The sequence below is a fragment of the Ptychodera flava genome, chromosome 14, assembly GCF_041260155.1.
Source record: "Ptychodera flava strain L36383 chromosome 14, AS_Pfla_20210202, whole genome shotgun sequence".
Classification (NCBI taxonomy): Eukaryota; Metazoa; Hemichordata; class Enteropneusta; family Ptychoderidae; genus Ptychodera; species Ptychodera flava.
This window is the reverse complement of record NC_091941.1, coordinates 3955567-3967164: the sequence shown is the minus strand read 5'-3', so window position 1 is coordinate 3967164 and position 11598 is coordinate 3955567. Positions and strand designations below refer to the sequence as shown.

Genomic DNA, 11598 nt, shown 5'->3' with positions numbered 1-11598 from the left:
AGATAGATAGATAGATAGATAATAGATAGATAGAAACTGGTAGATAGATGGATAGATAGATGGATAGATAGATAGATAGACAAATACGTTGACAAACAAACAAATAAATAAATAAACGCTGAATACTCATAACGTATGCAATTCAATTAATCGCAACTATGAATATTAATGATTGTCCCTTTTTTGGTACAGTTAACCCGGAAGTTGCTGTCGCCGTGACTTGTGTCGGTCTCTGTCGTCAAGAATAAGAGACCAATATACTATGCATGTAAAGTTGCTTTGATATCAAAATTATTATGATATCTAATCCACACCAATAATCAAATTAATCAAATTGTATCGGTACCGGGGTAGGCGTTGGTTTACCCACAATGCATTATTAATGAAGCCCATGAGAAAGATGGCGGATGCACAGACGCCAAGCGACAATCGGTCACGATCGCCCGATAGTAAGAGCAAGCCTCCTCCTCGGCGGAGCGCAAGAACAGACATTTTGCCTCGATCAGATCAACGAAAGTTTGAAAAGATCAATGCCAAAGTTGACAAAGCTAAAGTGACAATCGAGGATCTCAGGAAACGTCTCTACGACAAGTGAGTGGCCACAGTGTTCGAGCGCAATGAAAAATGCTGCTTTACTGTGTTTGCATATTGCTATGCCTGTTTGCCTGGTTCTTGCCAGACACCGCAGTTTTCCTCTGTAAATCACCATTTTAACGTTCTTCTTCTATCCATGCGCATTCCTTTGACTTCTAATTCACCAGGGAAAAGAAGGAAAGGTATGTTCTGTCGCTTAATTTCAGCTGCTGTGTTTTTGCATTCAAGGCTTGGTGTGCCCCAATCGTTGTTTGTTTACAAGTTATTCTTTTATCTACGGGTGTTGTTTTCGTGTCTCAAGCTGAATTCGCATTCTTTCTAGTAATAATGTGCTTGTTTTTTAGCTATCAGTTCAAAATTTTGAACACAATGTCGATCTTTAGAGTCTTCCTACCTTTTCTTGTGTGGCGTGACACAAACAGCTATAGTACAAATGATTCGTGGACGTGTACCGCTATGCTATTGCTACGCTGTATGAGCAAAAAACAAGATGTTGTAGCTTTAGGGCATGTTGCTAATCCTAGGACCTCTACTTATCGTGTGTGGTTGACCTGTACTCTTAAGTTTTATGGCACTATCTGCAATAACAGGACTTTGATCTAACTTGCAATGTCCGTCGCCATGGCTACTGCCTAATGATTAACATGGAAAAAGTAGAGAAACCAATGTTACTAGCAAAGTGATTAAAGCTCATATGTGTCATATTTAGAATGTCTCGTTGCCAGGTAATGTACAGAGAATACCACTGTCGTTACTGTTGATAACAGTTGTACATACATGCATGTGTACATGTAATCATAGATTTTTGATTAGGGAAGGATTCAAAATGGCTGTCTGGCAGCATGATTGTGTGACTGGCAGACTATGATGGTGATACACTCTCAAAATGACTCATCATGATGAAGGGAGTCGACCAAAAGGGGTCTTGTCAAAAAGGACATTATTTCATATTAGCTTCATTTTTGTTCTCCCTTGCAAAGACATTGAACTTCATACTCACTGTTACAGATGTCATCCAGTTTCAATCATCGAAGACAAAATATAAAGTCAGCGAACAGTTTTGATGAATATACACTACTGGTATTGCACATTTCAGGGTGAATTTGATGAATTGCCTCCCCTAATCACTAATCTAGGTTGTATATTTTGTTTCCGTATATACCTAAGTTGTTTTGTTTGAAATTGGTGGCCAGTGGCATATTCTGAAAGACAAGGATAAGAAACACAGTGTATGGTATCAGCCTGTATCCATGGCAATTGCATTCTTATAATAGCCCAGAGATTCAGCATAGCAGGTGATATTAGACTGCTACACAGTTAAGAAAAAAGAAATTTGGTTGTTAAATTTTTTGATGAAGAATGATTTGTTATTTCCGTTTGAGGAGCTAGCACTGACATGGCATTATTTTATGAAGCTTCAATACATTTAGAAAGCACGTAGCCATGATTTGTGTTCAGTAAGCTACTTCTTTATCTCATTGTCAAATTAAGTTCCAAAGAATGATAAGTATTGTCGATTTAAGAGAAAGTATTGTAAGTTTGTGATTGCTTACTTGATCTGTGAGCATTCTCATTGCATCAAAAAGTGTTTATTCCATAGCTCCTGTCAATTTCTTTTATAGCCCCATTAGCTGTATCATTTTGCATTTTACCTACAAAAATATCATTCAATCTTGGAGAAATGATTTTGATTCCTATTACTAAGCCGTAACAGGAATCTTGGAAGATATATTTCAATCCTTGGTGATGGATTGGAAAGTTAAATTCAGGTGCTTATGTTTTATATTTGCAGTAGCAATATTTGAGTTATAACTCAAAAATTATTTAGTTGTTAAAATCTTTAGTTATGTGTATCCCACCAATGTCTGGTGGTCACACTTTGTTAAGCATTTTTATATGAATTGTGTTTGATTTCAAACGATGTTATTGAAAAAAAATGCAAAAAGATATTGCTAATGGAGCATTAAGTCAAATCAAGACAAAACATAAGCATCCCCAAAAAATATGTACTACTGTGTTAATAAACACATTATCAGACTCACAGGAGGATAGTCGTAAAAATCTTTATTGTATATCCAGTGGTTCTTTTGTCATCTCTATTATGCAACTTCTATCCACAGATCAAAGGAAATTGAAACTATGATGTCATAATAGACTTTGTAGCATTATGTAGCTCTGAAAGGATTCAAATCACTTTGTTTAAACCCAGATCACCTTCACTTAGGCAATCTTCCAAATGTAATGGTTGGATGGGGCAGTCTGCCAAAAGTAGTAGAATACAGTGGCCATGTAAGAGTGAGTCCTCCAACACGTTCAGGGTTGAGCCTAAAGTCCCTCCACTGGTTGAGCAAATCCCACTTGATATTTTTTTGTGGTCCTAAGACCAGGTCCGTCAGTCCATCAGTCTTGTTTGCGAGTAATGTCCACAGATATTCTGCTTCTCTGTGAAGTGCATTATCAGTGTTCACAGGTCTGTTAGACAAAAACAAATGCATACTATTTACTGGTCAAAGCAAAGAAAACGTGGAATTGAGACTTTGGACTGTTAGATTTGCTCATCCCTGATATTGTAAATTTCAGTCCTTAAGCATCAAGTAAAGCAAACATTATATTCATTGTCGAAGTATTTCACTGTGCAGTGTTACTAAATTATTTGTCATGTACCAGATGTTTGTTGTACTTTGTGACCCAATGAAGCAGATAGAATTGTGTTCGACAGGATTATTAGTACTCTGAATAAGATAAGAAGCATCAAGTAGACACCAGTAATTTTTTCAAAATGACATGTTTTTGACATTACTTTGTCAACATCAGTGTCATTTTGACATTGTGTGATTTCTTCTCTGGATGGTTGAAACCATGACTACGCATTTATTATAAAACTAAACATTAAGGGGCCGTGGATAATTAAGGTGAAGTACTACGAATTACGTCAAAATTAAGTTGTGGTGTCATTTTCTTGAAACTTTGCAAAAATATTCTCGGAAGTTGTGCATGTGCAAAAATGAAATAAAAATGGGGGTCACCACGCTCGTTTCCATGGAAACGGACGTTAAAATGGCGTCGTTAGAAATAAATAAAAATGATGTAATTCACTTAAACTAAAGAAAGCAATTATAAACGCTTAGCAAATGAGTTAATTTTAATAAATAATAAGACTTAAGATCCATATCTATCGAATGTATAGTTTTCATGATGTTTGTGAAGAAATTTATTATAAGTATCGATTACAAAATGACGATATCAAAATTATATCACTACATAATTTTCGAACTTTCTTTCTGTCGCTTTGAATGGTGTCATTTTGACCAAACTTGGCGAATAAACTCCTGACATAATACCATTTAGTTTACACTTTTAATAAAAGGATGTCACCACGCTACTTTTTACAATATCTCCAGGTGAATGGGTAATTTGCGCCATATAAATGGGAGAGAAATGTTAATTTTTCGCTCATATTGAATAAAAACCAGCTTCCTAGGGGGTCAAAATATGACAAGGTTATAGGTCACATGTATTTCTAAGACACTGGGTAAAAAAAATTAGGTAAAAGCGCAATTTCAACAATTACAGGTGATGTTAAATACATGCGCTACAAAATAACCCATTTGCGGCAGGCTGGAGTTAAATCTGCGCAGAAACGTTCTAAAGCGTGTGCGCGTCCCAATTCGTCGCCCTTTACCTTAAAGCACGTGCACGGTAAATGCAAGTAATTGCTTTCAGTGTCAACCCCCTCCCCCCTCCTAAACAAAAGTTTGGAAATGTGAAAAGCCAACCAAGCCTCATTCTGTATCAGCAGTGGTTCAGTGCACTTGTAAAATAACTTAACAATCATTTTGATACACTTTCAATTCATTTCATGGTATTGGTTGCGTCATATCTAGTTGGGGATGAATGCAGAGTAATTTCAGAGGGGTTATGCTGGTGACGGAGAGACCGTATGCTTGATAGTGACGTTATTACCGCTTGGTGAAGTGCCAGTGCCACACTGTCTGATACTCGCCAAATAATATAGCGATATTTTGCAATACATCAAAATGCGTAGCAAGATGTTGCAATATAAAAACATGTAGTGCGGTAGTGTGTGTAGTAGGGTGTTTTAATTATCCACAGCCCCTAAGATAAAGCTAGTGCTTACAATTATCAGTATTATGAAATGTTATATTTTTAAATCATTGAAGGCCAGTTATTCATACAGTGTTTTTTGTACCTGGATAAATAATTTTGCCATAGGGAAGGGGATTATGAAGAGCACACAGCGAATAAAACCCACTGCGCTTTACTTCAAACCCCGTCTTCTAAACAAACGTTTGGTAGTGTGAAATTGTTATGTGAACTTCCTTCAAACATTGCAAATTGCTTGGTTGTTTGAAGTGTAAACCGTTGACAAATTTTTGAACAACATTTCGATTTCAAGACAAATTCTGAATGGGGATTGAGAATCACATATATACTCTTTCCATGATGTAACAATGGCATGTTGTTGGTGCAAACTTGTGCATGATAATCTGAAAACAGCTATAATTGCTTTAAATGTTGTAAGTTTCATTTGTTATATACCGGTACCAGTCCATCCATGGCTCCATTGGCAAGACAATGTTACATGCTGCAGGGCTATCCTGTGGTATACATGAAAGCAATCAGGTCAAGGGACAACAGAAATGTCACCTGGGTTCCCAAACCATTCATTAGTATTGTTTCCGAACAATAGCAAAATCAGTGGTCATATTCAGTCATGTAGAGTAATTAAATTTTAAGTATCCTTTTGGATCAGGCTGGATTAAGTGGAGTTTCATACTCAGGTTTTACAGCAATGGACAATGAAAACCCATGTTATTGAATACAATTCAATTCTGTTACTCTAGTATAGTTGCTGTGAAACCAACATAATTATACTCATGAGGCTGTACAATATGTTGATGTAAAAGATAGTTTGCCATAAATTCAGTCTGACAGCCAAGTAATAAAATGTAGATATGCAAACAAGAATTTCAAAGGTGAGAAGCCATAATTTATAACATGAAAGACGTGGACTGTATGTGTCTGTACCAAAGAAAGAAGTTGCCACGGTTAGGTCAGGCACCGTAATTTTGCTAGCTCCTAGAGAGTCTTACACAACCAATAATAGTAGCAGTAGACTTTCAAAATCAATGAACTTTTTAATATGTTTTTTTTTAAATTGAAAATATTATAAACATGTTATTTCTGAATGCACTGACAACTTTCAAAACAAGAATTTTGCTTTGCAAATGTACTGCATACTTGAATAATATCAACATAATTGAAGAATACCAAAATGATGCCATGTGTGTAAGACTATATAACATCATTAAATGATATTTAATTTCTCTCTTTTCATCATGAAAGATGTCCTACAACAAGCAAATTACTATTATAAAGAGAGTATGAACCCACCATACAACAGATACACCATTTTGTCATCAATATTTGTATGAAGGACTGCTCAATCAAATTATTTATTCACCAGTCATTTGACTTTTGATGCAGCTCAATTACGGAGATGTAATGAAAATTGACAATTAATTGAATTACAATTTTACATGTATAGTAAATGTTGAGATAATTGATACCTAGATGCCAACGTTGACAGCAACAAATTGGAATGTGTACATGTATATTCTGTTTCTATTGACAATAGTGTTATTAGTTCCACTGCATATTTGTTACACGTTTGACTTTATTGTATCGTAAATTTCTGGAAACCTGACCATGTACAAGTCAAGTGCTGTTGAGGGAAATAGCTGTAATAAGATTATTGCAAGCAGGCCCAGTTAGCAACAGTCTTGTTATTTCTAGCTAACAATATGTCTGTCAAATATATTTCATGCATGTATGCAGTTGTAGTGAAGGCTAATATTTACTTGGCATTAAAAAGTACAGTCAAAAGGTCAAATTGGCACACAGCTGTTACAAGTGATGTCTGATATAGTTGTTACCACCCAATGATGTCTCATTGTGTTGAAACAACTGAACATCTCACAAACAATAAATGCAATTGATATACAGTAATCCTGACTCTTGATATTTCCATACACGACAGATCAAAATGTACAAATAAATTAATCTTACTTTCATTTGTCATACAAAATAGAGATAAATTTGTAAAGACAGCTGACCTGTAATTTGTCGTAATTGATTATCCTTATTTAAGGTAGTATGCGCCTCGAAAGTGAAAGACTTAAACTTTTGCTCAATCTTTCCTCAAAGAATCTTTCAACCATTCTCTTTCAAAATCAAGAATAAAAATTGGGGGTCGCCGTGAAAATTTTGGCACTAGAGGATCAAATAACCCAAGATTTAACAATGTTTGAAATTCAAAATGGCAGCCATTCCTGTGTTAACTCTAGAGAGAAAAATAAAATTTACAAATTTCGAAAAACTAAGCCAGTGGAAAGTTTTCTAACACCAAGAGCTTTAAAATGAACAAGTGGTATATCAGAAGAGAATTTGTAAAATTTTGAGATTCTGAATATCTGTCCCCGAGGCGCATTCTACCTTAAGCCTTTTCCTGCCACTTTCATCTATCACTATCAGATCAAGTTAGGTTAAAAGCAGTAAAGCGTAATATGTCTGACACCAGGTACCACTATTTTACAGTCTTGATCATTTGAAGACCCCTGGTTAGTGGTAACATGTATAAATATTATTTTCAGTGACATGTCTTGTGGAAAATTACACAAAGCTGGTGATATTTACTGATTTTACTTAACAGTGATATTGTTTGTCACTGATGTGTGTCACAGTGATCTTCTCGGTTCCTTAATTTTGAGGTTATTTTTTACTGGTCATTTCTGAAAAGGGTTAACAATAGAATTATTACAATAGATAAGAAACAGAAATGTTATGGCCTAAAAGCAATTCTGTAAAATATGACATTGACATTGACATCGTGTTACATGTATGAGTTAATAATGATGCACATCTACAGAACACTGGATCCAGTACTCATTATTAAAACATTGGTGTTTGATATGGGCTTCCTACAGCTCTGTAGTATTGGCTTCCCATAGCTTTTTGGAGCAAATTGACTTCATAGGATTTTTTAAAATTAAATCCAAGTGGTATAGCCACAAACTGATGACATCAAATCGCTGTACACAAAACACAGACGCCTTGTAATTATGGCACTGTGCTTTGTGTACGGTGATTTGACGTCATCTGTTTGTGGCTATACCACTTGTAAAATGGTGCCAGTATTAGCATCTTTACAAGTAGAAAATAGTGGTCTGTCATCTTTCAAAGCAGTATTTACATGTCAGTGTTTTTGACAGGGGTATCATGGGTAATTATTTTGAACTATAATGATATTTCCTGTGTTCTCCCATTATCACAATTCACATGCTTTGTTTGATACAAAAAAAAGAACCAATATTGAATTACTACTAGGTAACATACAGTAGGTGACATTTACAAATTTACCGAACTGGCCCCATAACAAAGATGCTGATATGTGCACTTGAAATATTCATTCACTGGCAACTAGACAACATGTCCAACTTGGCTATCTATATGCAGAAATCAAATTTAGTAATGTCTAGAAATTACCTTCTGATTTGGAAGACTACAGTTGAAACTGTAGAAAGTGAAGTGATTTGATATGAGAGAGAAACATTTTTTGCTAAGTTCTCAGATATGTAATACTTTCCTGATTCACCATCATGTTCTGGTCAGTGGGTTTAGTTGGACCGCTATAGAGGGTGCTGTGTATGGAAAGGTTGAAAAGCTGGTGACAAGGCAATCACGACCCGGTCAAACTCTTCATTGATGTCAACAGACTTAGCAGAACAATAACAGTCAAGCCGACATGTCTTCCCGTCATCCTTGAGTCGGTCTCTATTCAAATGCGGAATATTGTTGTCTCAACTGTTTCATTTTGCGTCTTGACCTCACACAGGGATAGGAATCTGCGTCGTGAAACGGCAATGCGAAGGGCGGCGGAGAAACGCCAGCTGGACACGTCAGGTAAATTTGTCGATATGTATGCGGGGTCAGATCCGTCAGTTATGGAAGAGTTAAAACAAAGGCTAGCACCTGCAACCCGCCGTCGTAGAATGAGGGGTAAGAAATGTAACTCCACTAACTGCATGTTGCATGCAGTATGTGTCAACCCCCTCCAAGTCATCTCCATTCATTTCATTTCAATTCTTTTATACTCTCAAGAAATCATTCTAGTCTATTGTGTGTCTACTGTCTACTATCAACTTCTGTTCGTGTGTGCCATTTCATTGGCTTGTGTTGCTCAGTTGGTACTGTTTTCAAATTTTTTGTCTAATGTTAATGTGAATGCCTCTTGTAGTTTGGTTTGTTCCATGTACATTCATAAGGGTGAAGTTTTGATTCCATTAAAAGGAAATAAATGTGTGTGTTGAATAAAAACCTAGAGTAAGTAATGGTAAAACTGTCATAAAGTAAAAATCTTTTCTCACATTGTGCATGTCTGTTTTATCTGTCCAGTCAGTGGTTTTGGCTGCACTACTGTTTCTCTGTTAGTAGCTTTCATTTAGAAAAAAATGTTGTGTTCATTAACTTTTGGGAGAATAGATTTCAAATGTATTTTCAAGTGTTGATCTCGCTTTCACCAAATGTCCAGATACATTTCATGGAACATGTTTTCCTTTCAAATTTCACATGGTATGTAATGCATGTTACCAACAACACAACAAACATTATACACACCACTCTGCCATTGTCCTGGAGTGCCAAGACTCTTCAAAGCAACACCAGTGTCTGCTTGCATGTCAGAGCGTAACAGAGCGGCTTGCCTTTGTTTTATTCTCTTTTTTTTAATGTGTATATTCAGTGTGGGGTAAGGTACTTTAATAGCCTTGGGCGTTTCTCATACATGTGATTTTCTCTCTTTATTCATGATTCATTGTCTGTGTCTGTCATCTCTCTCTCAGAGTCTGTTGTGAAAGCAGCGTGTTTCCCTGACCTGTCACTGACCATCAAACTTTCCAATTGAAATCCCTATCCTATAAACTTTCTGTTGTGTGGTGTCCACAACAAAAGCCAAAAAAAGACTTCCACCACTGCAATGAAAAATTACAGAATTGGTGACAACTCCATGCCAAAGCAGCCGTGTATTGGTAAATTGTGTGTATTTCACCTAGAACTGAGACTGTTTCTTCATTTCTGACATTTTTGTTCTGGCTACAAAATATCTGCTATGGCATTGATGTTACATGTACACTGTAAATCTTGCATGTAGCAACAAATTAAAAGTTGATCTACGGAAACATGCGCATTCACTTTGTTTATGATTGTTAGATGTATTATTATTGTGTGTATTTCTTAATCTTCATTCGATTCTATCATTTTTGTAATCATTATGTTATGATATATATCAGAGATTTTTTAATTGAATCAACATGATTGTTTTGGTGTTCAGAAACTGTAAATTGAGTCATTGTTAGGTAGAATTTGCCTCAGGGACAGATATTTGGACTCAAATTTTTACAATTCTTTCAGGTCTACCACTTGTAGGCTGTCATTTTGAAGCTCTTGTAGCAAGCAAAATTCTACCGTCTGAGTTTTTCAAAAATCAAAAATTATATTTTTCATCATAGAGGTAACTCGGGTATGGCAGCCACTTTGAATTCCAAATATGGTCAATGAGTTTTAGGCAATTTGTTTCTCTGCTGCCAAACCTTGCCAAGTAACCCTTGATTTCTATTCTTGATTTGGTCAGTGTATGGTTCAAAGTATCATTGTCACATGAGGAGTTTTTGAGCAAAAATTTGAGTCTTTCACTTCTGAGGCGCATTACTACCTTAATGAAGCGTTCTCCCATTTTGTTGTCTGACAAGCGCTATTACCGGTATTTGTCATTATAATGTGATTTTTTTACATTTATAATAAGTTGTTTGGGTAGAATAAACACTCAATGTTTTGTTGAGATCATCTCAGTCATGTGCATCACAGAACATCATGTCCTTTGAAGATCACTCATCTGAATCAAACGACAATGACAGTGTAAAAGCATTACACCCTGTTTTGCTGAAAGTTTAGTAGTGATAGAATGGTTTTACTAAACAAAGATTGATGGATTCGGAAATTTGTCACCCTTTCATTGCCACATACACATGAATGGATTCAACCATGGAGGTAGTAGAGAAGGAGTCACAACTGAGATAATTACGTTTATTACTATTGTGCACCATTGGTTTAATCCCTTTATGTCCATTGTTTAACACCCCTTTCCCGCCATGTGCGTTGCCGACGGTACCTTCGCAACCGAACCGAGTGAAATTAACCTGGGTTAGCTAATGCGACTCAGTTTCTCCACAGTGTCATAAGACATGCGCAAAGACTGTATTTGCGTAGCTTGGGTCAAGTGCGTCATGATAGTGTAAGAACCGACACGTTCCGTCCACGAAAAGTGAAGTTACAAGGAATTTAAGTTTTTCATTCTCAAAATCTTGGTAATTTTAACGTCGTTTTTTATATACTTTACATTCGATCGCAGGAACCTTTCCATGTTAGAATGAAAGTTCTGATCACGAACTTTTCAATCATGTACTGAGTATGGTGCAGCGGACTGCAGCACTGCCGTGAGCGTGGGTTAAACTTGTAGCGTTTCCCGGGTGTTTATCAGTGTTTATGACGCGACGCCATAGGCGACGCTGCGACGCTTTGTTTCAATGCACCGTACGTGTTGTTTTTGTATCGCGACCATTCATTAAAGTCATGGACGTAGCAGTTAAAAGCTATGCTTTCTTATTTAACCTTATCATTAATGCCAGTACAACATGATAAAACACGGCATGGAGGTAGTCTCTACTACCTCCATGAACACGGCAAGCACCAAGAAGTAGATTTGGAAAAAGTTGGCGTGTTAACAATGCTGCTCTACGATGTATGGCATTTTTTTGTGATCGCAAGCTATCATCAACTCAGTCTCCGCGCCTTTGCAGATACAAAAGCTCCCTTCCTCAATTATCTGTTCCTCGACCTCTTTAACATCGTGTAAATCAAAATCAGTGG

General features: G+C 36.4%; 1 protein-coding gene across 4 annotated transcripts in view; it reads left to right on the top strand.

Moving 5' to 3' along the window:
* The first annotated feature begins 368 nt into the window (after window positions 1-368).
* The window catches only part of LOC139149022 (mirror-image polydactyly gene 1 protein-like), a 44869-nt gene continuing 33639 nt past the window's right edge, over window positions 369-11598 (top strand). The window contains exons 1-2 of one of the 4 annotated variants that reach the window (XM_070720511.1): window positions 369-591; window positions 8510-8577. The gene's annotated coding sequence lies outside the window, so the exon portion shown is untranslated. Of the gene's footprint in view, window positions 592-757; window positions 777-8509; window positions 8674-11598 lie in introns of those variants that run through there. The other 3 variants (XM_070720510.1, XM_070720512.1, XM_070720513.1) reach the window with 3 other exon arrangements.